The 26,379-nt window shown below is 41.5% G+C and overlaps 2 long non-coding RNA genes across 2 annotated transcripts in view; both read right to left on the minus strand.

Annotated features, from left to right (window-relative positions):
• LOC128809538 (uncharacterized) overlaps window positions 1–3,867 on the minus strand; it is a 79,730-nt gene extending 75,863 nt beyond the window's left edge. Inside the window, exons 1-2 of the long non-coding RNA XR_008437757.1 lie at window positions 3,720–3,867; window positions 2,203–2,390 (exon numbers count right to left, since the gene is read on the minus strand). This is a non-coding gene — a long non-coding RNA (uncharacterized LOC128809538). The remainder of the gene's footprint in view (window positions 1–2,202; window positions 2,391–3,719) is intronic.
• A 13-nt stretch (window positions 3,868–3,880) lies between these two features.
• Window positions 3,881–26,379, minus strand: part of LOC128809539 (uncharacterized) — a 29,131-nt gene continuing 6,632 nt past the window's right edge. The window contains exons 3-5 of the long non-coding RNA XR_008437758.1: window positions 4,847–4,960; window positions 4,046–4,167; window positions 3,881–3,952 (exon numbers count right to left, since the gene is read on the minus strand). This is a non-coding gene — a long non-coding RNA (uncharacterized LOC128809539). The remainder of the gene's footprint in view (window positions 3,953–4,045; window positions 4,168–4,846; window positions 4,961–26,379) is intronic.

Here is a 26,379-nt window from a genome sequence, read left to right on the forward strand (position 1 = left end):
TTACATGGGGACAAGATGTCACTCTGTTTTTCCAGCAGTTTCAGTAACAGCAGAATGCAGAAAAACAATTTTTCTAATATGTACTCTAATATTTACAAACTCCAGAGTGAAAGTAATGTCCAAAGGATATATTTTGGACATTTTTCCTTGATTTATGGTATTTTCTCAGACTTCTTGCCCCATGTTTACAAACATTCAATAACAAACAAAATCATAATTATAGCAATTATACAGAAGCACTTTCTGTCCAGGGATCTCAGAGTGTTACTGAGCAAGTTTCCTATGGGGTGAAATGTATTGATAGCCCCATTGTACAGTTTGGACATCTGCAAATTAAATTGTTTTGCCAAAGGTCAGAAAGAGCATAAATTAGTGGGAGAACTAGGAAAAATACTCCACAGTATCTTCCCCACTCTCCATCCCAGGCTGCCCATGGAACTGCAGAACAGCACTGAGTGGCTTCCTGTTTGGACATGTGGATTTGATTAAGGCAGGCCACAAGTTCCCAGAATTTTTGGCCAGGTGGTGAATTAGCTTTTGGGTGTTACAGAAACACAGCACCTCTGCCCTGCCCTCCTGCCACCCTGCAAAACACCAGCATGCAGGGAGCAGCCCTGCCCCATCCACAGCTGCAGGCACAGAACAGAGAGGGAAGGAGATGGGAGCGAGAATGTGCAAGCTGAGGTTAGGGGTAGCACTAGACCACAGCACACCGATTTATTTTGGCTTAAACTGCTATGGAATCACAGGTTCAGTGGAAAATGCTCCTTCTAGAAATAGAGCCAGTATTCTCATCCCTTGAATAGACTCATAACTGAGACACAGTTTTATCCCAGGTTTTAAACTGCTCTCTGACACCCAAAAAGCCTCTTTTCCTTATAAAGGGGTAAGAGTTGCTCTGTCTTCACAAAAGCTACAGAAAAAAAAAGCTACAGTTTTCTGCAGCAGCTGTTTTGGGGTGGTTTTGTGGATCAAGGAGAGATGGCAGAAAGTGTCTCTGTCACAGCGAGCCTGTTGAGCAGCCAGCCAGGATCAGAGAACCTTAGGAGTGCCTGGAAGTCACTCAGACACTGGGGATACGTGGCTTTGCCAAGGAGCTACCAGAGATTTCCCAAGTCTGAGCCTTTCTCCAGAAGGCTGCTGCTCTGCCTTGCTCACCAGTTCCAAGCTGTCAGAACTGGAGCAGGTAAGACAACAAAGCACAAAAATGCAGCTCAAATCTCCCCAGGTTTCATGATGGTGCTTCAAAGGGAACAAAGGTGGCAGCTGTCAGCAAAGGAAATTTGGGCTTGGGACTGAAGTACAGAAGTGAGGACTAGAAAGTATAAAAATTTTCCCATTTGACACAGGAAAGTCACACAAGAAGTTGCCAGAGCTTTTACTGAGCCACACGGGAGATTAATAGAGGAATAACCTCCGTTTCCACTTACTATCCTGCTTAGATTGAGAAAGGCTGTTTAGACGAAGACTCCAGTTCTGCTGAAGAAAGCACATTTTCTAAGTAAACCCCAGTTTGAGCACATTAGCAGAAAAACAAGAGTATGGATAAACAGTAGTCCCACTTCACATTTCAAGTGCATCCGAATAAAACAGGAACTTCCCATTGCTTAGCAGGAAAGGAATATGTGTTTCTTGTGTTTCTTCCTGGATTCATAAAAGAAATGGAAGCTGATCTGATATTTCTCCTTATTCTTTGAATTGTCTCATCATACAGCTGGTTTGATTACAATTTGCAGAGAACTTGGAGATACTTAGGTGAGAGAAGTAACAGCACCATTCACACAGTGTATTTTAGAAAAATATTATCCCCTTTCTATATAAGAATATGGACAGGCACATGAAAATTGCTGTCTCTTTTTCCTACAGGCCGCAGCCAAGAGCTAATGATTCATATGTAAAAGCAAAAATGCCATAATGCACTTAACCAGATGTGGAAAGCTGAAAATGGAGGTGTCAGTGGATAGCTGTCCTTAGCTCCTCAGTGTTGCAGTCATCTCTTTCCTTAAGACCTGGAGTGGAAGAGTTTGAAACTCCTCCATGCCAAACAAAGACAGCCCCTCTCACTAAGAGAGTCAGTTCTTTTAAAAATAAATTGTTAGCTGGAATATTCTCTAGACTAGCTGTAAACTCTTTGAAAAGACACTCTTTCACATTCACATAGTGCTTTGGTACCACCAAGTGCACCAAGAGGCAAATAATTACCTGAAGCAAACCTCACCAAAACACACCCTTGAGCTCCTCAGGCCAATTCTCAGCACAAGAGCAAATTCTGCCAACAGCAGCTTTTTTCTTGACTTCTCAACCGCAGAGAGCTGAAGGGAGGCTCAGGCAGAATGGAAATGTGCAAAGTTACAGACTCTGCAAACATCCTCTCCTGGATCCAGCAATACCTGTGGAAAATGGGACAGCCTTCAGTCCTGTCAGCTTCCTAGGAAAATTGCTCATGGAAGCACTGGATAGCAGGCAGAATTAGGAAAGGTCTGCTATTTACACCCTTTAAAATAGCCCTGCTCCGTTAGCCTGGCATGGGACGCCCACAAGCACCTTGTTGGGACAGCTGGGGTGGCTGTGACAGGGCAGAAGGGCAGGAGAGCAGCTGCAGCAGGTTGGCTCCAACATCCTTCCCACCCCACCTGCTGTGCAGGGCAGTATCTGTCTTCAGCAAGAAATGGGTGTCCAGATGCAGGGAAGTCAGACCTCACACTCTGATAGACAATTTCAACATGATCTTGAGCAAATTGTTTTGATCCAGATCCTTCAGAACCTTAAGTTACTGCTCAGAATGATACACTTAAATAGCTTTGTCATCTCAGTTAAAATTTCTCTGTTCCAGTCATCCCAGTGAAAAATAAGACATCAACCCTTCCTTGCTTCTGTGGAATGCAATAGAAATAAAGAAAAGTCTCTAAGATAGCAGGGTAAGTATCAGCAGAGACACTTAATGAAGTTAACAGAGCTTGTATTAAAATGTGATTTTTAAAAAGAGGGTTTAGCTCAGCTTTCTGATCATCCAGGGTCTGTCCTCTCCACAAACATCCTCACTTGCACATTTCAGTCATTAGTGCCTGGACTGAGAGGAAGAGGTTTCAGAGAAATTAAAGACATTCAATGTTTTAAAAGAAGGTACCTCTTCTGCGAGAGCTTGGCAATGTCCCACCACTGACAAAAACCTGTGGGACAAGCTCAGCCCTCACCAGGCACCAGGAATCCACAGGACAAAGAGGCTTTAGCTTTGCCCCAAACACAAAAAAGCTTCATTCAGAAAATCCAATGGCACACAGCAATACAGGGACCATGACTGATTGTTCCACTCTTTGCCAAATCTCTTGTTTAAAGATCCTTTTCACTGCTTCAGGCATTATCATTTTGCCTGGTGCTCACCTCTCTTTTGTGAACACTTTGAGGAAATGGTTTAGTGGTGAACATGGTGGTGGTGCTGAGTGGAAGGTTGGACTTGATAAACTTAAAGGTCGGACTTGATAACATTAATGGTCTTTTCCAACCTTAACAATTCCATGATTCTATGATTCATTTACCTTTTCTTCTGCATTTCATACAGGGTTACCAGACTGCATAGATAAATCTCCCCTTTTTCTTGATTTATCAGTTCAGCAGCAGCCATGAGGACAAACCATTACCTACAGTCCCCATTCCCTGGGTAGTTCCATCCATCTCTGAAATTCCTGCATGCTCTCCCAGGCCAGCACAGAGGTTCTTACCTTGCAGTCTGTAACTTGAGAAGAGTCCTTACAGTCCTTCCTGGTGAGCTGTAGAGGACACTTGGTTCTGCAAGGCTCCTGAAGCTTCTTTCTCCAGCTGGATTGGAACAATCCTACTGAGTTGTTATTATAAAAAAATTAAAGTGCATTGGGCACTTTAGCATTGGACACTTCTAGCATTGCTTTGTTTGATCAGCCAAGGACACAGGTACTACAGTTCCTATTTCAATAATCTGTTGCAAAACAGAGAGGAAATGGTTTCTGTGGCTGTCCAGTGGAGAGGATATGGACTGTGTGGCTCTGAAAGGAAGTCTTTGTACACACACCTTTCCAAACTCCAAAACAGCATCACAGACATCAATTAGGATTCAGGCCAAAGCAGCTCAAGGAAGAGCACAAAAACTGCCCACTTTGTCAGATCCAAAATCTACTGAGTTCATTCTTGTCCCTGGGAGGGAAGAGGGGAGAGAGTAGCAGATACTGGAGGAAGAATGTGCTCAGAGAGGTGATTGACTCCCCATCCCTGAAGTGTTCAAGATTAGGCTGAATGGGGCTCTGAATTACTTGGTCTTGGTGGAAGGTGTCCCTGTCTGCGCAGGGGCTGGAGTGAGATGGGGTTTAAGGTCCCTTCCAGCCATTCTGGGATTCTGTGAATGCAGGACACAGGCCAAATATAGCATAGCTCAGTCTGAACCTCACCAGCTTCCAGCAATCAAAGGGGTGCGGAGTTTCTGAGCCAGGTTTGCAACAAATAAACACTTGCAAAAGCCACCAAGAACTTTATGGTTCTCACTTTTTGCCTTCTCTAAGTCGTTGGAAGGTCAGCTGTGATAAAATATTCCAGAGCAATCAGAATTTTGTTATTTGCTGAAGTTCCTTAGAAAAAGGTAAAATGGCCTCTTTCACATCATCCAGGAGTTTCCAAACAGAATGTTATCTAAATAGTGCTTAGCTGCCTTGAATCACTGGCTTTCACAGTTAAGCTAAACCCATTTGAATAATTTTTCAATAATTTACATCTCCCTTTGCAAATTAAGACACTGCTTAATCCAACTCCCATTCCAGGAACCAACTCTTGAAATTTGCTGCAGGTCTGATCCCCTGATAAATCCCAGTTACCCATTTACCTGCCGTTGCAGAAGCAGAATTCACAGTCTGCACAGAAGAGTTGACTGGATTGTCTGTCCATCCTTCAAATCTGTTTGTTCCTCATTCCCCAAATGCAGAACATGGGAGATGTTCTGAAGCAGAAAACAAGAAACACATAACTCCTAACTTTGGACAGCTTAGCTAGAATTTAAAAAACTGTAAGATATTTTTCTGTAAGCAGAGGCTCAGGCAGAGTTTCCTCTATGTCAGTGAGAGTTTGTTCAACAGCTTTGAGGGACTCTGGATCATTTCACAAATGAAATGAGCTGAGGTTTTTGTGTCAGTTGTCATTTACCATGCAACAATCATGACAGAGGCAGCAGTTACACCCTGGAAGGGTGGAGGATTGGGGTTACTGAGCAGAAGATTCACAGCAACTGTCACCCATCATCTCTGCTGGTGGTTCCAACCAAGAATGCCATGGAAAATCCTACTGCATTTTCCCCTGAAGGCATTCCCTAAGGCAGAAGGAAAGTAGGTTATAATTTGCTGCAGGAAAACTGGGCATTACTCCATCAAGGCAGAAAAAAAAAAAAAAAAGTGATATTTTAAAAGAAGGTTATGAAATCAGATGCCATCTTGTGGCCAAACCTCATGGAATTGCTGCAGGAGATACAAAATAGCCACAAAACACACAATAAATACACAGACAGAAAAGGAATAAGGGATTAAAAGACTGGTGACACACTATGGAGACTTTTAGTCTCCAGGTCTGTAGTCCTCTGTTAAATGTTTTTCTGTTTGCAGGTGCAGAACCAATTCCTCCACACTTCTGACAATTAAACTCCAGTAAAAGATGTAATTAATGACGAGATTATATTTATGGCCCCTTCCAACCAAAACCATATTGTGATTCTATGCATAGAAAAGCTACTTATGGCCTTTTAGATGATTTCAGATCACCTGTCATGTCCCAATGACTGGCTGTGTGTTCTTTGTAGGATATGAAATCACCACACAATCAGGTAAAGCCTTTACTGTCGCCCATTTTAATTACTCTCATTCCTGTTTCATGGTTTTGTTAATGAGAAATTACAGGATCACAGACTGGTTTGGGTAGGAAACAACCTTAAAGATCACCCAGTTCCACTCCCTGCCATGGGCAGGGACACCTTCCACTACTCGAGGTTGCTCCAAGACCCATCCAGACTGGCCTGGAACACTTCCAGGGATCCAGGAGCAGCCACAGTTCCTCTGGACACCTGTGCCAGGGCCTCACCACCCTCACAGCCAGGAATTCCTTCCCAATATCTCATCTAATCCTGCCTTCTGTCTCTAGGAAGCCATTCCCCTCTTGTCCTATCACTCCAGGCCCTTGTCTAAACTCTCTCACCATTACATCTTGTGGCCATCCCATTGCACTGTTGGAGGACCCCAATTCCTGACTGTGAATACCACGGATATAAAAATAACTTTCTGACATAAACACAGGCACCCAGTGCCACTGAACACACCTTCAGCCTTAGGGATATCTGCACAGGGCTGGGGGATACACCAGAGGACCTACAGGAGCCCCAGGCCTTCTCCAGAGTGACAGCTGGAGGCCAGGTGGGATTCCTTATGTGGAAATGGTGTGAGATGCCTGTGTTTAGGGAAATGACCTGTTCCCACCCAATGGAAACACACAGGACTATACATCTGAACATAAAAGAAATACATTTGAGCTGGTAGCAGCAGCAGTTGGGAGTAAGGGGTTAACTAGCAGCCATTACTATAGTGAGGAAATTACCCCAACAGAAGTATAATCCACATGGTAGAAGACAAGTGTTATTCACAAGTTATTAATAAAAGAGACCAAAAAGAAGGCAATGCTATACTGTTCTGTTAATCTCATAAGCCCAGATGTTCGTGAAATGAAAAACAGTCCAAGTACATGACCTTTCATACTGATGTAAAGGAATGTTTAAGATATGATGGGATGTTATATATCACAGGATGTTAAAAACATCACAGAGAAAATTCAATATGGATAGCAAAAATGTAAAGAATTGAACACTTACAAAACGATTTATCTGATATGATAAAAAAAAAAAAGAAAATCAGATTATTAATTTCCATAATCATTATTTGACACACTTTTATAGACACTACTGGTTTTACAGTGCCAAGTACAGTAATGGCAGGAATCACTATGGCATGGAATTGCTACAATTATTGCACTCTTTCTTCTTAGCATGAAAGGAACTGTTCATTCTTGGGAAGATATGAGATGGTTTATGCACAGTAAAATATTATGCAGAAAGCACCCTACATGCAAGAGAAATTAAAAATCTATGGACTCTACTGCAGCCTCCTCTTGGAGTCAGTTCTTGAAGTAATCAATTCATTTGGGTAATTGGAAAAACTGGAGATTCTAAAATTAAATGTCTATGGAGGCTGGCCACCCTTTTCTGTTCCAGCCATGGTGAATGAACACAAGTGAAGAGCCACAGGTACTGTGGAGAGAACAGAAGGAAAATCTGTGTCTGCAGACAGCAAAGAATTCAGACATAATCTTTTGGTCTTTCCCCTTGTTTCTTTTCTTTTCAGATGCTTTGGTGTAAAACATGTGGTTTACACTCATCTTTGTGTAAACTTCTCTGGGGTGATTTCAGACACAGGGCAGGCCCTCTGTAAACAAGGTGGACAAAGCTGGGCCTCAGAGTGAGGAACACGTGTCTATTGTAGCTCTTTATTCCTAACACCACCTGGCTGACAGGGATTCTGGATTCTGAAGCCACAGACTGGCACATACCTATTGGAAGTGATGAAGCAAAGGCAAAGAAACCCAGCAAAATCTGAACTGGGGTCCCCACTCTCCTCCTGCAGCATCCCCATCCTGGCTGACACTGGAACAACGTGGCCTCGGCGAGGGGAGCGTGGGGCAGGTTTGGGAGGTCAGTTTACACCCGGGTCAGTTCAGACGTGGTGTATACAGTATCGGGGTCTGTTTTCTATTTGCTTGTCAAATACCAACACCATAAAGAAAGGAATAGTACTAAATCCACCATTTTAACCTTACACATACCCACAATTACAGCTGAAATAACTCAGCAATTTTTGAGTTATATGAGTGCAAAGAAAGCATCTGCAACCAATCACCTATTTTTTGTTGGTGTTTTTTTTTTTTTTCCTGGCAATTCTATATCTTAAAAATTGTGAATGCAGTTCTATTTTTTTTAAAAAAAACTTGTTAAAAAAAAAAAAAACAACACATGTGCTCTCAGTCTGAAAACACACATGCCAAATTCAGCCTGGAGAGAATTTTTACGGCTGAGTTATAAAACCCTGAAAATAGGGATTTATAATGGAAATGCTGACAGACCATTAACTACAATAATAACATAAATGGAGCAATAGAATTTCCAAGTTATCTCCTTTTTGTTTGTGTCAGCATTCCTGCACCAAGAGCCTGTGTAACACACACACAGCATTAGCAGCACATCACTAAGGACTCTCTCCTCCAGCATTCACAGGATGCAAGGGAAGACACAGCAGAGGAAGCAGAAAAGGACAATATATGTGATCTATGTCTTGGGATGCATCACATCTAACTCGATAGAGAATCTAATTAACTCCTGCTGAATATAGGTTTTGTGAGGAATCCTGCCCCCCAGCAAAGGCAAGTAGCAGATACCAATTCACCTGTTTTGCTCCATGCTGTATCCACAGCAGAGCAAGTCACTGCATGCTGATCCCACACACTGCCAGTGCCCAGCATGAGGATTGCTTTGAGCTTTCTTTGTGACCCACAAAAGAAAGAGAGAGATGATAATTGGGCATGAAACCAGGGCACAGGAGGACTGTTAAAGAGTACAACTACACTTTGAATGCTTTTGCTTTAAAAGTTCTAGCTCTGTCTTCTCTGGGAAGATGAATATACTTAAAATATGCAAAGTGTCATACTGCTCAAAATAATTTGTTCCCTGTTATAGACAGGGATGAATTCTTTAAAATAAGTGGCAGCTAAAGTTACAAAGTCTGTGTATTCTTCCCCCTTCCAAGAAAAAAACTTCTTAGTGGTGAAGCTGTGTTTAGCCCATCACTGGAAGTTTACAATGAAGTACATATTTCTTATGAAAGCAGAATTTCAGATTCATAGAATCCCAGAATGATTTGCATTGGACAGAACTTTAAAGCTCATTACATTCCAACCTCCTGCCATGGGCAGGGTCACCTTTCACTAGACCAGGCTGCATCCAACATGGCCTTTAACACTTCCAGGGATGGGGATGTCACAGCTTCTCTGGGCAACCTGTGCCAGGGCCTCAGCTCCCTCACAGCCCAGAACTTCTTCAAATTATTCTGCGCAGGGTTGACACTGGGAGCGAAGGAAAATGACAGATCCATGTGCTGTTAGGATTTGTCAGATTCAGGGCTTTGAAAGATCCTCCAATACAACTGGCATCTGGCTTGTTCCCTGGCTCGTTTGTCCTACACTTCCTGAGACACCTGACATAACAGAGCCAGTATCACTCCCATTTTACAGATGGTTAAAGAAAGGCACAGCGGTGAAATAAATTCCTCAATATTACAGATCAGATTTCTTTCAAAACCCAGGAAAAGAACCGAGTTTTCTCCTTGTTTTAGTAACCTCTGCTGTACAAAAACCAGATTTTAATCTTTTTCATTTTAAGGGTAAAAAGGCTCAATATGACCCAGGAGTCGAAATAACTCATCTGCTTCACAAAAGCCCTGGTTAAGTCCCGAAGTGGAGAGCAAACTCTGAGATCACAGAAATTATATTCTTCACAAAAATCCCGAGTTCTACACAAAGAGAGGAAGTTTGAACAAAAGAACAGTCTTTTTCTGCTAACATCATCAATGACTCTGACCATCCCTTCCTGCTATCACCCTTTTCTGACATCCACCAGCTCCCCCAACAGGGAACCATTCTCCTAAAAACATTATTCTCTATTCTCTGCATCAAAAGAAGGAAAACCAGTGGCTGTAACTACTCAAGCTGCTCTACTGATCCTTCTGCCACTATTGCTCTGCTTTTGTCCAACACACGTGTCTGAGCCTCGTCTGTGCTCGGGATATTTGGCAGGCCGAGCACCCTTTGTCCTCTCGCATGCCGAGCACTCCACAAAACTGCTCCCAACAGTGCACAGTGCTCACGCCACTGTTTGGATTAGAGAGCCTGGAGATGACACGTGGCTCTGCCTATTGTTTACAGCCCAGGATAACACAACAGACACTCCGTTGTCCCAGTGTCTCGCCAAGATTAGCACGTGGAAGAGCAGGAGCTGGCCAGGGCTAAGGCTCAGCAGGACAGAGGTTAGGCTTGTGGGTAGAGGGAAAGGCTCCAAGGAGTGTTGCAGTTCCTTCAGAGCGAGGACACATGCTCATGGATTATCAGGAGAATCCGTGTTCTGGAAGGTTTCTTTCTCCTTACTGATACTGAGCTGTCTTACAGCAACATCTGTGAGCAGCACTTTCTACCATCTCTGATGAGCCAGAAGGCTGTGTTACATCCATGTGATGACCCAGCCTCAGAGATAAATGCTCTCCTCACTTCCCAGCTGGCTATGGCATTGTAGCCCATTTGGACTTGGAGCCTTGGCAACAAAGAACCTCCAGATGGTACCAAGGGCTGTAGCACAACTTCTTTCCCACAGCAGTTGTGGCAGGTTGCTTCTTTGCTATCACACTAGCTATCCACAAAATACTGTCTTAAATTCATGGAATCACAGACTGGTCTGGGTTGGAAGAGACCTTAAATACCATCTTGTTCCCAACTTCTGCCATGGGCAGGGACACTTTCCACTAGCCCAGGTTGCTCCAAGCCCCATCCAGCCTGGCTTTGGACACTTCCAGGGATCCAGGAACAGCCACAGCTTCCCTGTGCAACCTGTGCCAGGGCCTCAGCACCCTCACAGCCAATAATTCCTTCCCAGTATCTCATCTAACCCTGCCTTCTTTCAAGAGGAAGCCATTCCCCCCTTGTTCTGTCACTCCAGGCCCTTGTTCAAAGTCCCTCTCCAGCTCTTTCGTAAGTATTCTTTATGTTTTGGAAGGGTATAAAGGGAGTTCTGGACTGGAAGGAAGTTCTCATCCTTATTTTCAAGGGACCAAATGGCCTAAAGAAAACTGATCCAGAAGCCTACTGCCACTTCCATAGTTCCCATTTCAAGGATACTGCCGCAGCTGATGTTAAAATGAGGATTATTGCCCTGGAAATAGAGCTGCCAGTCAGTAGAACATTTTCTGCTGTACCCAAGCCAGCCACAAGCACTTTCACCTTCCTATCCAAGCCCAGGATAGGATAGGAAATCTTAAACTTTCCCTTCCATAGGAAAAATGCACTGCTCAACCCATCCAATAAGCAGCAAACCAAAGACAGTCCTCCCTCCTTTTTCTACCCCCAGTTACACAATCCATGCACTGCCATGCTTTGAAACTGGAAAGAAGTACAGGGTTTTTGCAAATAATCACCAGAAGTGAAGCACTGAAGCAGCCTACAGAGTGTTAACCTGGCAACTGACTGTACTAGGGAATGGCAAGAGGATGACTATTCCCAAAAGGAAAATTTAGCTCAGTAATCCCCAGCCTTGCTGACACTGCCTAAAGAAAGTTGGCACTTTAGAGCTTGATAATGTGGTATTAATCATGTTCTCGTCCTGTATAGTTCATCATCAAAATCAAACAGCAAAACCAAGAGGAGCAGGAAATGCTGAATTAAGGTAACATTTCCCCCACACAAACCACCACTCCCACCGAATCCTGTTCCTCAGCCATGCCAGTCCCAGTAAATGAGACTTCTCAAGCTGTTTAAGTCCTGAGCAGCCAGCTCCAAAGTGAGGAGTAAGTGCATGGCTTCCAGCCACATTTGCAATGCCTCCCTGCCAATTTCATCCTCCCCAGATGCAGGTTCATGAGCCATGACAAAATTTGGGGGCAAAGTGGAACAGATGCAGGGAATTGTTTCTCCTGGTTTGAGGTTTCAACAGGAATGCTCCAGACAGCTTTGGTGAGGGTTGAAGGGAACAGGCAGAGCTCAGCACCTGCCCTCACCCCACTCCACACTCTGTGGTTTCACTGTGTCATGGTGAGAAGGACAAACTTTCACTATGTGCAGCCTTGGCTTTTAAAGTTTCAGAACTCCTTCTAAGTGATTTAGAATATTATAAAGTGTCTTGAATTAGTGAAAAATAGAGGGGCTAGATTTTTTTTTTTATTTAGTGCCTCAATTGGTTTGGCTATTTGTTTCATTACAGGAGATCAAAAACAATCTTGGTGTTCACAATGAGCAGTAAAGGCCATTCAAATATGTTGGAATAAGTTTAAAAGCAGGTGGTTACCTTATTAAGTGTTAAATATTCAGAGATGAAATATGAGTCTGTTTCCACCTAGGGCATACAGTAAATGGCTTCCACATATGCATAACAGCCCATTAGCACAATAAAAAAAATTAGTTATCCAGCTGAAATTAGACCAAATATGTATTAAATGCAAGAATTTCAAAGGATCCATTTTATTTTAAGAGCCCTTGTTCAGCTGGGTAACCTGGGTCCCCTAATCTAAACAAAAACAGCACAATAGGAATTATTCTTTGGAATTCTTTTACCACAAAGTATTTGTGGGAGGAGAGGTGGGTGGACAGAGAGTGGTTTGAACTCATCAGGTACGTGACAAAGAATCTTCAGCTTTTCATTTGCTAAAAGGATTGGGAATTCCATGGCCAGGAAAGCAGCTTTCCAGGACAAGATACTTCCTTGAGTCTGCAACATCAATAAAATTCACTGCTGAAACTCAGCTTAGTGAAGCAAATTATGATTGCTCTCAACATTTTGATGGCATTTTAGCAGGTCTCATCTCTGCATGACTTACCCACTACAAAATTAACTTGTTGAACTTTAACTGACTCTTTTGGAGCAAAATATTCACTGGCAGGTGGGCTCCAAAGGGACAAGTATCCAAGCTTAATAAACATGCAGTCTATCAGCTTGTGTGTTTTAATAACCGTAACAATTTTGTAGGTATTCAAAAAACCGAAAATAATTTTATTTTTACAACAACCTGTGGCAAGTCAAATTGGGAATAGGGCAGACTAAAGCTAAAGTAAATGCCCATAAACTTTTAGCCATATATGCAAAAAATAAAATTCTGCAATAAAAGCCATTTAGCAGTCCCCATGCCCACGTTTCAGCTGAAGGGAACTGTTTCAGTCACATGTGCTTTTTCTCTGGAGAGTTATGTTTGGTATTTTACACTCAACTCTGGCACTATTTTTCACTTGTTAATTGGAAATCACAATCACTTCTGCAGTGTTTTGCTCTGCTTTCTGTACTTGTGATCTGCACTCAACTGTCAAATATTTAAAGGCCAAAGCTGTCCTGACAAGGGAACAACATCTGTCCCAGCTCTCCTTGGAGCTGACCTTCCACAAAGTGAGTCCTGGCTTCCATCTGTAGCAAACGGCTTGTTACTGGAAAGACAAAAGCCAATTCTACAACCTGCATGAGAACGAGCCTCCAGCATCGTGTCTGTTCACACCAGCGTGGAGTTCAGCAGTCAGATTCATCAAAGTGTGCCTTTTGTACTGAAAGGGAGAATTATTAGAAATAGATGCAAATCTTCTTCAACATTAGCTTTCCAGTTAATTAGGGGCTACTCGTAGTCATGTCACACAGTGTAAAATCTGCTGTATGATATAAAAATTTATTGTTGAGGTTGTTGTCATGGACAGTGTTAAAACAAACATCAGCCCCAACATGGCAGGGTGTATGCTTATATCTCTCAGATATATACACATACACACACATGCCTGTATATATATATATATATGCATGTGCATTGTAGTTATTCTCATGTCTTAGCAATTAAACTCCAATTTTAAATAGCACCTTTATGGTTACAGTAAAAACACTTTGTATTTTTTTAATCACTGGGGAGGAGATTGAGTCACCAAAGCTGTGCCAAACCAAGCTTGATTGCTTCAACCATTCCAGTAAGTAGCTCCTCAAAAGTTTTCATGAACAAATCTAATTTTCATCCTGTATCTCCAGTAAAAATACATTCCAGCACTACCCCTCCTACCATTCAAGTGCACACAAAGATCAAAAATATCCCTAAACAGGACAGCTCCCTGCATGGCACCGGGGGACATGGGTTAGTGGGGACCTTGGACATGCTGGGTTAATAGCTGGACTCGACGATTTTAGAGGGCTTTTCCAGCCTAAAGGATCCATGATCCCATACCCGTAAGCTTCACCTGTTTCGTTTCCCAGGTACCTCATCCCTGGTTCCTTCCAGCAGGCAGGGACATCTAGCGACTAAAATAGGATATTGCAAAGAAACAATCACATCTACTTCCTGCACTGGTTTGTTAAAATCAAATCTATTTTGTTGCTGTGGCTGATGAGATATTTTCAACATATTAAATTAGCCAACACCATGTCCACTCACCCACCATCTTTACTTGGTTTAACTCTTATCAGGGAAAATCAGAGGGTAAATAATTTATTTTTTAACTTCACTCTAGAAAAATATATTGCCTTGCAGTAATATCTCAACAAGAAAAGCTGCCTAACAACAATAATTTTCTTCTTTGCATTGATCACTAGAATTCTGAACTTCTTAAGAGGACATTCACAAGTTTTGTTTCATTACATGTATCTTATGCTTCAAGTAAGACATAAAGAAACATTCTACATCACTATAATCTTTTTTTCCTCTCTACATCTATAAATGCTCTCATGGAAAAGGCCCTGGTAAGTAAACCCATATTTCTGACCTTCTGCATGTCTAACATTTCTTCTTTAATAACTCCATGAGCATGGCAGGCTCTTCCTATTAACTACATTACATCATCATTATCAAAGACGAAAGGAAATTAATTTTGTTTTCCAAAGACTTGGCAATAAGTTGGGTCTTTACTTCATCAGACATCTGCTGTTTTTCTACGTATGTCATTTGTGAAGCAGAGTTTTCCTTATGACATTATTCTCTTCACAGTTTATCATGCCACACTGTTTACCAGGGAAATAAAGTGGAACAGGATTTCTGATTTGCCCTCCAAAAGTGTAAAGCTAATTTAAAGCCAATATTATAATCTTTATTTCACTTTCACATGCTTTTTCTGGTTTAAAATAAAGCTCAGCAAAGACTGTCATGCAAATATAACCTCTCATGGTCTTTGCCTGAAATTTATTACTTGTGCTGCAGGACTTTGTTTTAACAGATGGGACTTTATCAGCAAATTATATGGGCAGGCCACCAACTTCCCTCAGGAATGGAGGAGTGCTAGTATTTACTTGGGCTCTTATCTATGCACTTAAAGCCATATTCTAACCACAAGCTTCTATTTTCATTTATTGATAGAGAAGACAAAACACAGAGAATCTTCTGTTCTGAAACGCTGCATCTCCAACCCGTGTGTTCCCCGTGTAGGGGATCAGCAGCTGCAATCAGATATTTCACATGAGGAAAACTTCTCTTTAAAACTTCTCCTCTTCCTTTTTAAAGTTGAAGAGATGTGTTTTCACCTTCCATTAATGCTGCACAAAAGGGAACAATTGAGATCACTTTTCCAAATATGTATTTTGCTAAGTAATTTGCTGTGGTTTGCTTGGAGTTTTTCTCCACTTAACTATACCGTAATTTACCCTGCAAATAACATTCTATGAGAGAATTTTGCTCATGGAAAGTCCTTCTAAACTACAGCCACCAGTGCATCAGGAACTGGAAGGTTTGGTGAATGTATCCAGACAGGAGTGACCCCAATTTCATCTCTTTACTACCTTAGCAGCACAGAAGGGCTCAAAAAAATGATCCTGTTCTGAGCAGGCAGGAGAGGGTGCAGGAGTACCAGGGGGAGAGGGAGGGAATCCAAGCCCCCAGGGCAGCCTGGCTCCCACCTGCTCCGTGGTGTAACCTGTGTGGGACATTGTGGGCTGAGTAGGAGGCAGGTGAGGGAGAAAAACTAAATAAATAATAACTCCAGGGAGAGAAAGAAATAGTGATAAGCACTGAGTGTCATGCTAGCTGCCAGCTGCTATGTCCCATTACAGAAACTGATATTTGTGCTTACTGCTAATCAAGATCTAAAGGTGTAATTTATAATTTATCTCTGAATCACACACATCATCCTCAAACAAACAACTTTTTGGAGGACTTTTGAAAATATGTATTCTACACCTAATGACTCCACTCAGCAATGTGCTCTGAAAGAGATGGAATTCTGAAAAATATGGCTTATGTCAAGATATTCCTACTGAAACACAGTTTCAGAGCAGTTTGAATTAATAAGAAGGATGCCAGGTAAATTCTTTCAAATGGGAAAGAAAATTTTAATACAAAACCATGTAAAAACTTGCAAAAAACTACTGAAACATTTTAAGTGTTTTGTTCCAAATCATTGAAAATAGCATTAAAACTAAACTATGCTTTCCTGTTCCATGTAGTTCTTTCAATATAGTTTCATTTGTATGTGCTGTTATAGGATCCATACTACAGGACCCAATCCTGTAATAACCCCCCTGGAATTTTCTCATGAAATCCATCTAGGAATATTTGAGCAATGCATTTAAGACTCAACATTCAGTCAGATGAGACTCTTTGTTAGCAGAAAGATTCCAAATAAATTGTCAACTATAAAGTTCAGAATCCAGCACAGAAACCACCTACATCATTGTGAGACACAGTTAAATGAACTGTTTAACTACAGTCAAATGCAATTTGTCTTCGTCTTTACTCTTGATGACTTGATTATCCTGTTCTTCAACCCCATATAAAGCCCTGCTAAGCAATGAGATACCTCCATTTTACTCCATGGGTCTTGGATGAGACCTTGGTGGCCAAAGTTGTCCTGTTTTATTCCCAGAATGAACAGTTCCCAGTCCAAAAATGTGGTGTTAGCACAAGAAAATGTATCAGAAACAGGACCTCAGAGGAAAACGTAGTAATACAGAGAAAGTCTGAAAATGCATTACAAAAATAAGATTTGTAAAGCAACCCTGTGAAAATCTGGCCATGGTTGTGGCCCAACAATCCATATCTGGATTTCAAATACTTCAACCTTTATAGATAAGATATAAACCAAATGGTGTGGTATGAACCACCACAAGGATAAGGGTTATTTTCTAAATAATCAACAAAATCATGCTTAGAGGCAATAAACAATTGCCAGAGCTGTAACTCAAGTGAGAGCAGTTAAGCAAAGGCAAATTCCAAGGTATTTTAGCTGAATATGGTGTTCAAATTCTGACATACAAGGATAGGAACTCATGTGAAATACGGACCTGGATTTCAATTTTAAACTTCTTGCCATTAAAGTTCAGGGTATGTTTGGGTCACACAGCTCAATATGGGTTTAGATCTCTACAGGATATCAGGGTTTTTAAAGATACTTTTCATTTTCAGATGTGACAGTTAAAAAATCCTGGGTACAATAAACCATTTGACTTGGGGAAAAAAAAAGTTGAGCTATAAACTGAAACCAAAGTAGCTCAACTTGGGAGTGTCCCAGCTGCAGAAAACTCTTAATTTTAAAACATTTTGATTGATCCCCAATCTCTTAGAATTACACTGCAGAAAGGGCTGTGCACCCTTCTGAAATCAGGCTATGCCTCAATTACTTCATGTGCGGATAAATTTCATTGTTATTTGAAACATGTGCAAAAGGCAGATACCAGTATACCCTAAAATTGATTAAATATCTACCTCATTAAAATACAAACCCTACAGTATAAGAGGCCCTGCTATGAGGGTTCACTTTGCATTAAGAATGCTAAACCTTGCCAGGGAAATACCATTCTGGATCTGGATCAATCCAGTTTAGTTGGACAACATCTGTATTTTAGCAGCTGGACACTTACAGCACCAACAGCCTCATTAGGGCTTTCACAGAGTTTGTACTGACAATAAACACAAAGTGACTCACCTGGTTGTCTCCAGCAATCCAAGGGAGAAAGGTAAACAGGAATCCTCCTCAGATAAAAAGCCTGCAGTGAAAAGCTTCATCCCACATGAGGCTGACATTTTTGAGCACCAAATTTGGATGAGAGTATTTCAGAATGTTTTATGAATTCAAAAGTGACTCAAGGAAACGTGAAACCTGACAGGCTATTAGTCCATTCTGGGGGACTATTACCTTCCAGACAATTATTTTCAACATAAAATTCTGAGGTTTGGAAAACCCTTGTGCCACTTCCCGTGAGGATTCACAGTCTGCTGGCCAAATGTGTCTCTGCCTTGTGATACAACACACAGAGTAACACTATGCTTGCTGCCCTTGGATTAACAGAGAGGAGGAAAATTTCATACCTTTGTTCTGAGACACTATTTTAAAAAGAGCAATAATTATTTTTAAATGATACAAAAAGCTTCTATAAACACAAAACTGACAGGAAAAAGTAGGTAAAGCCAGTGTCGTCGTGGCAAGGAAGTAAGCTAGGTGAACAGTACTCAGACTTTCTGGCTGGATGGATCATTTTTCCTGACCTTCCCCTATAAGATTCGGGGTGCACAAATAGCAGGAATGGTACTTCCTGGAGTCTCTCAGTTTTCCATGCATGCAGAAAAGCCTCTAAGGATCACAGCATTCCCTTGGGGGAGAAAAAAAAGTCACAAATGTGTGCTGGATCTGTTTGATGAGGTTGTCCCCAGTTGTTGCCTTGTTTTTGGAGGGAGAGTTGGGAAGATGCAGACTGCAAGCCAGAGGAACTGCCCCAGAGATGGTACCTGCACCTTGCTGATATTCTTCCCTGGAGCTCACATCTGGCAGCATACACCTCATGGAATGCAAGTCCAGGAACCCCACAAGGAAAACAGGAGTCCTGATCTTGGGTTTGCACTATCCAAACAACTCTGGAAGCCAACACTGCATGCTTTCTGTGCTCCCGAGTTGCTACCTGGAAAGAAGAAGCAGGTTGCAAACTGCTTCTTTAATCCTCTGGGTGAGCACTACTGCAGTCTGTGCATCACAGCTGAGTACCCTTGTGATCAAGAACCTCTGCAGGTGTTTTTCAGCCATATTTTGCTACTACAGCTCTGGGAGAAGCAGTTCAGTTCCACATTGCTTCTGCTCATAGCCATATCCACAAGGTGTACACCCGCCCTGTAGTTAAGCAAGGAATTTGAAGGGGTGCTTGGTGAACAGGATGAGTTACAGAGTTGTATCAGGTTTAAATCAATCCCTTTTCAGCAGAGCACTTATGTATGTGATTACCTTTAAGGCTGCATGTTCCTCATTAAGTCGGTGGGGTTAAGTATGCCCTTAATGATATAACAACGATCAGAATATGCTTAACTCTTTTACAGATGGCAGCCCTGAGCCAGGACCCTCATTAGTGCTCCACTACACTGACAAAGGGACTGGGCCCTTTTTACTACAAGGGAAATGGGATGTGGTCTTTCAGAAGATTTCAAGCATTAAATCCAAATGCAGTTTCCAGAAGAAAGCCACTCAAATCCACACGGACATCCCAGCTACATTACTGTACATCTCACCTCCTGAGTTCTGCATGCAAATGTCTTCTGAGTGTGGAAGTGACTGTCCCAAGCTCTTGGAGGATCATTTGTAAACTTGGCATGAGGTTTGTTTTCTAAAATGCTGCTGTGAACAATTTGTCACTGACTGAAAGTCTGACAAACAAGCCCCTCTAGGCTAATTCAGGCAATGATTAGGAATGCTTCTCTGGGGCTAAGGATAGAATACAGGCTTTGAAGGCATGGCTTTCACTTATGACATCCAAACACTGCCTTAAAATAAAAACAACAGTGACAATGCAATGCCAAGAATCCAAAAGTTAAGAAATGCCACAAACTTCATTCAGCCCTTTTTTGATCCAGGTGTCCATTATGCGATCATGCACAATTCTTTCCCACCAACCCACCATTTGACTCATTGTGAGGAAAGAATTACAGCTGTCCAGGAGAGAGCTGTCTGTAGAGATGCTCACTGGTTTCAAAATCAAGCAGTTATTCAACTTCTTTCTATTCTTCCATTCTACATTGAGCCCCAGGTTTTATCCTATACATGGTCTTAAACTCCACATTTCCTATGGAATTATCCATTTCCTCATAGGCATTCCTAGGGCTCTTTTGGCAAAACGTCCAAGTACATCACACTGGATAAAAAGCTTGCATTCACAACAGATATGGGAGAACAGAATTAACATCTTCCACTCGGATCATTTGTCGTTTCCTGATACCTCTACTTCCCTCCCATTTTCTCCATTGGAATTCTCCTCAAGTGCTTCTTCCTATTATTTATCCTGACTATGTACTTGAGAGACAGCACTAGAAGCAAAGAAAAAACATTTTGAGATGAAAACTTCAGAGAATTTGGCTGCCAAAACCTAAAAATCCTCTACTAAACATCTGTGAACTAAAATCTTTTGAGAGGCATAGAGCTTGGCCAGATTTGAGAAAAATTTTATAGGGATGTCAAAAGATCTCAATTTGATATCAGAACAAATTTCATGCCAGATTTCAGGTGTTTGACCAAAGCCTGCTTGGGCTCACAATGAGAATGGACAAACCTTTGGTTTGCTTATGGGTTATTTGTTTGTTTGATTTACACAGTGTCTTTTTATTAAAACATTTCTAGTAGAGTAAGAGGAGGGTTGCTAATCAAAAACAGTTAACAAGTTGTAACAGAGATCAGTACAATATGCACTCAAAGCATCTCAGTTCTGGGGATGCCAACTGAGAGTTAAAATTTTAAAAATTAGGAATAAGGTTCCTTGATTTTAAGGATAAGTAATACAGATTAGTAGGCAAAGGTATGTTAGACCTTGAAGTGACTCCTGGTGGCCAGTTGTCCTGGAAAAGAAAGGGAATATCAGTGTAAAACCCATGGCACAAGGGTGCTGTTTGCAGGCTGGCAGGATCTGTGAGCTGCAGACACTGCCCAGAAAGGTTTTCCCTCTGGGCACCTTCCAGGGGTGCAGTTTCTCTGGAGCACCAATGACATTCCTGGCAGCTGGGATTCAACTCCTGTCAGCAAGGGAAGATTCCCAAAGGAAATCTCAGTAGTGCCTTTTTTTCTGTTCTCTTCCAGCTATTTGAGTACCTAGCTCTTTTCTTATCCCCCAAATTTTGGGTCACAATGAAAACATAAAAGCCAAAATATACTGAATAGCAGGAAAATATTAAAAGTATATTAAAAAATACCAAATAGTGCTTTTCCCCTTGCTGAAAATGTCAAGAAAGGGTAGATATTTCTGACAAATTTCCAGTAGAAAATAATGAACTTCAACCAATAAAATCCTAAGAATATAAAAAAAAATTCAGCATAAAACATCTTTCGTGATTCAGTCAAAAATTTTCACAGACGTAGATATTTTCAACATAAAACCCAGAAATCTACATGTTTCATTAGAAAAGAGTCAACAGCAAATTATGATCACAAATACTCTGATGCATTTTAAGTTTCCTTATTGTTGTTTTTCTGAGTAAATCCTTGTGGGCCACAAAGAACAGCACCTTTGTGACTTCTTTCACAGAAATATGGAATGATCCCAGAGGGCAGCCAATGGGATCTAGGAATGATGCTGTAATTCCTTCAGGCTCTGTGGTTTTATTTGTGGGGATTTCTTTTCACTGGCCTCCCAAGGCTCTTCTCAAGTATGACTCCTCCACCCAGGATATGAAGGTCTAATGCTTTAGGACAGATATGTGCAAAGGAAAAAAGGAAATCTGTTTTAAATGCAAAGGAAGACAAAGCAGATAAAGGAGTGATTTTAGGTTAAGCTAATGAGAAGTGTACAATGTCTTTTAAAATTAAGATATTTATTTCTTATAAATAAAATAGAAATTAGCTTTTTACAAATGAGCATTTTTGTGGAAGATGATGGCTGAGACACATGCAGACAGTGAAGGCAGATTCTGCTACCTAAACATGTAAACCATGAAGTTGTACAAAGTGCCTCCCCACTTTTAAATTGACTGACATTAATTTGGTTTTAATTTATAAGTAAGCACAAGATTCCTCCTTTTCTTCACATTCACTGCTCTAGGCAGGAATAAGGTCACCCCTGGCCACATGTGGGGCAGGGGTTACATTGAAGGCCCCAGCAGTGATCTGTGGAAAGGAGTCTTTGAGCAGCAGGAACAACATCCAGGCTCTTGGCTTGCTCCTCACACAGTTGTGCTGCCAGGTCTGGAGCTGCCCTTCACACTGTCACAGTCAGGCTGCTCATGCCCCCTCATCCCCTCCATGTCATTTGATTTCTTTGACTCATATTTAACAAAGCTCCACACCTCCATCCCTACAGACTGAGGGCCCCTATTCCTCCTCTGCATTCACAGCAAGCTCAGCCAAACCTCCACGCTGAGGCAGCTTCCCAGGCATCCCCTCAAGGGATTTCCTTGAGAGGGTTCTGGGGCTCATCCAAAACCCAGCCCAACAGAGCAATGGGCTTTCCCCCACACTGTCCCCTCAGAGCACTTCAGCTCCAGCCCAGTGTCACTGCCACCTCATCAAGCTGACACAGAGGTGCCAAGAAAGTGCTGTCCTACCCTAGAACTCCAACTTGTCACCGCCTCAATGTGAGCCAGTGACATTTCCTATTATTTCCACAGATCTCCAGGGTGTGAATCTGGGATATGGGCTGTAAACATAATTCACAAAGCAAGCTGAGGCTGCACTGATAAATTGTATTTCTTACCCTGTTAAACGCTCAACACACCAGATACATAAAATATCTTGTTTATTAACTTCTTCCTGTGTGGACAGACCCACTCCAGAGAATCAGCCCATTTTTTTTGTCATATGAATGAAAATCAACATTGGATGACAATCTACTGTGGACCCATTTATGGTGATTTATTGAAGCTTAAGACACTACTTTCTAAACATATTTTGTGTAACCCACCTGAGAGTCTGACCATCTGGTTAAATAAGATTTTTCTAATAGATTTCAAAATGTTGCTGCACTTGGCCTGCAGATACTAATGTTAAAAACCTCAGCAGTAAGGAAAAAAGCCCAATTACACAAAGGCACAAAGAATTCCTGATCACAACTCTGCAGCAAATCCTGAACTACTGTAAATTGGCATAAAGCAACTTACAAGGGGCAGGAATCTGGTGAGCTATTTAGATATGAATGGCTGTAATTCCACAGGATCTGAAATTCTTTTTCTGGAAGAACTCAGGCAATCAGGGTTCACCAGATTGAAATGAGTATCTTATAGGCATGATGCTGTGAGATAAAAAGCATGCTGGCTGTTTTCCAGCAAGGAACTTGAGCATGTCCTTATCTTTAAGCTTGTGAGCAGTCACACTGAAGTCTCATGCTTTGGGCCTGAAATTAAACATTAACTCAAGGATTTGGGGCAGCAACCATGAAATTTTAAAAGTGACAACTCCAAAAGCCAGGATTGTTTTGGGAACAGTTACTCAGGTGTATCTGGTCTGAGCTCAGCTGACAGTCTCAGGGAGGGATGAAAGTGCTGTTACCTTTCTGCTTTCCAATTATTTCAGGCCTAACAGTCTCCCATTTAACCGTGGGAAATGTTTTCAAGCTAGTAAATAACTAGTGAGATAATTGAGAGAATTTAAAATAAATTTACATAATGCCTTGCAAAATATAGCACACATATACCTTCGTCTCAGTCATCCAAATAGAGGAAAATCTAAAAATCTGTCACAAAGATTTGAATTAACTGTTTTGTCAATAGCTGAGTATTTTGCAGCATTAACCTGCAACTTCAGCTATTAAAGTAAGTTAAGGAGACAGGAAGTGAAGATGGAAATCAGAAAGAATAAAAGCTGCAAAATTAAGCTGTTCTCTTTCACATGTGAAATTCCATATAAAATACTTCCCTATAAATAGTTGTCAATAAACACAACTGCTGCAAATGTATTTGGTAAATGTTGAGGTCAAAGGCCTCAACTGTTTATTGCCTTGTAAACTCAAAGGCAAGTAAATTTATTGCCTGAACGAGTTTCAGAGTATTGGCCATCATAAAAACTCTGCATCCAAGGTACAAACCAGCCCATGGGCTCTATCACAACTATTCCACACACAACTCAGGACCACCACATGTAGCAGAATTCCAGAAATACATCAGAAATATATTGCTGTCATGCTGGATGTACACTGCACTTCACAGGTGGAGGAATGGATCTCACCATTTATGATATCTAGGTCTCACATAGAGAAGATTATTACTTTATAGTGCCTCTTTTCCCTAATTTTAAAAAGATTTAATTGGTTCTAAAGCTTTCTATAAACTGATTAGAACCATGGTTAGTGTTTAGTGCCAAATCCTATCCTTAGATCCATTATTCATGACTATACTTCCAGCATTACTGTTTTGAGAACCTTGTTATCTTCAGTTCCGAAACATAAAAGGGCCGCTTCAGAAACAAAGTATATATGTGTGTGTATGTGTACACACATATATAATGTATGTATATATATGTTTTCTTGACCTGGATTCTGTTTAAGGAACATTATGTTTCTGTCCTCTGAAGTTACTGCTCTAGAACTGAGTGTGCTCAGTGCCCTTCTTCACGTGATCCTCTCTCAAGTATTGTATGATTATTAATTATCGTAAATTAAGAGAGAACAATCTGCACAAATTGGATCAAGAGAAAATTCTAGGCTCAAGCTAATATGGCATTTGATATAAAATACTACACTTAGTAATCCACCCTGTAAACTCCTCAGGAATTTTCCCTCTAATGTTTTTCTCTGGACAGTGGAATGTGCAGCCAGTGCTAGGAACTTTGGGGTAATTCCAGTTCTGGGGTAATTCCAATTTTTAATCCCCTTCAGTTGTGTGGTCAAAAGGAGCTGTCCCACTGCCCAAACTGTGCTTTCCAATTTAACTGGAACTGCATCCTGCCTCCACTCTGTGAGTCCATTCGTGAGTAGCTGATGATATGTGCAGATGAAGCTTTGCAGGGTGTTATTTGAGAGTGAAGCTGCTGTCAGGGGATGGAGCAACTGAGTGCATCTGCCAGTCAGCAGCCCCACCATCCCCACCTCAGCTGAGCACACACACACGTGCAGACAGGCCCATGACAGTGCATGCAAACAGACAGTGCCCCATACAGACAGGAAACCCATCAAACAACAAACCAACAGCAGCAGATTTAAAAATCTACTTACACAGCTCTGCAAGCTCAAATAAGTCAGAGATCTAAATACAAAACACCCAGGAACATGACAGGTACACCTCATTTCCTAGACAACTATGGCACAGGTACAGAATGTAGATTTTTGGTTTTACTCCAGACACATCTAACTGTTTTCTGATATTGTTCCCATCATAGAAAACTCTCTCAGCTTTCCTGCAGCCCTTCCTTGGAAATGTTAAATGGTAAACACTGCTCCATCTGAGAAACTGCCCCGGTAGATTCCATGCACAAACACCTCATCAATGTCAACAAACTAACATTGAAACTGAAAGGTGCTGTCATGCTGACCCTCCTTCTTCTATTTGCACCTTTTAAAAAACCACAATTAATCCAAACCACATATAGTATGGGACAAGCATAATACCAAAATACTGTTATGTATGAGTGGGCAAATCAGAAAATTTAATACTTTTTCCCATGTTTCCAGAAGAGCTTTATCTTGATGAATACACAATATCTGGATGATAATACACAAATGCAGAACACTTGTGATTGAAGACTTCATTGGAGCAATGGACAATATTTTCATCCAGGAAATTCAGTTCCTTCTTCTTTCCACACCAGAACCACTTAACACACCCACTGATGAGGATTTATCACTTATAGGCACTGACTTCTTGGGGGAAAGGCTAAGAAAGCAGTACCTCCCACCCTAGCCAGTGTTACCTAGCAGAGCATTACTCATGGAAATTCCACTGGGGTTAATGGGACTAATCAGTAGGTGAAGGAGAAATAGACTCCAAATTAACACAGGGAGAAAATAAGCCAAATAATAATAATGCACAATATTAAACATAAAACTCTTCCAGGTACTTCTGTCCTATAAGTCTGTTTAGAAGAGTTAATGGAATAACAAATAAGTGTTATAACATTACCCACCCATTACACTGTCACTCCACAAACAACACAGCCATGAACTTTTCTTGGCATAACGTGGGATATAAATGGGGCACTGTTGCTTAATCATTCTCCATGATGTTTATAGGAGGGAAATAAGAGCTCAGTATAACTAGAGGCCACAGGAGGGACACTTTAAAGGCTGCACTGCCATGTGTGTCAATACCAAGGGCTCAGCACATCTGGCTTAATTCATTTTTTAGCTGTTTGCTAACTGGAGACCAGGTGTTATTTCCTCTTTGAGATGGGAAGTGCCTTTAATTGCTGCCAGTGTATCTCCCTCGTGCCAAATGGGCACTCAGCAGACCCTGTGAAAACCAGTGGAGTTGTGGGAGAAGCTGGAGCTGGGGTTGGCTCATGGTGCCTCTGCAGACCAGAGGGCCTTGGAACAGAAGTTGTGTCTCACTGTGCTCTTAGTCTGACAGAGCTTGAGCCTGTGCAAAGCTTCTCAGTGTTTTTGAAACAGAAATATAGGAGAAGATGGCTAATTCCAAAATGCCTACCCTCCTCTGAACAAAGGAAGTGTATCTCTTTAGC

Source organism: Vidua macroura, chromosome 6 (assembly GCF_024509145.1).
Source record: "Vidua macroura isolate BioBank_ID:100142 chromosome 6, ASM2450914v1, whole genome shotgun sequence".
Lineage (NCBI taxonomy): Eukaryota > Metazoa > Chordata > Aves > Passeriformes > Viduidae > Vidua > Vidua macroura.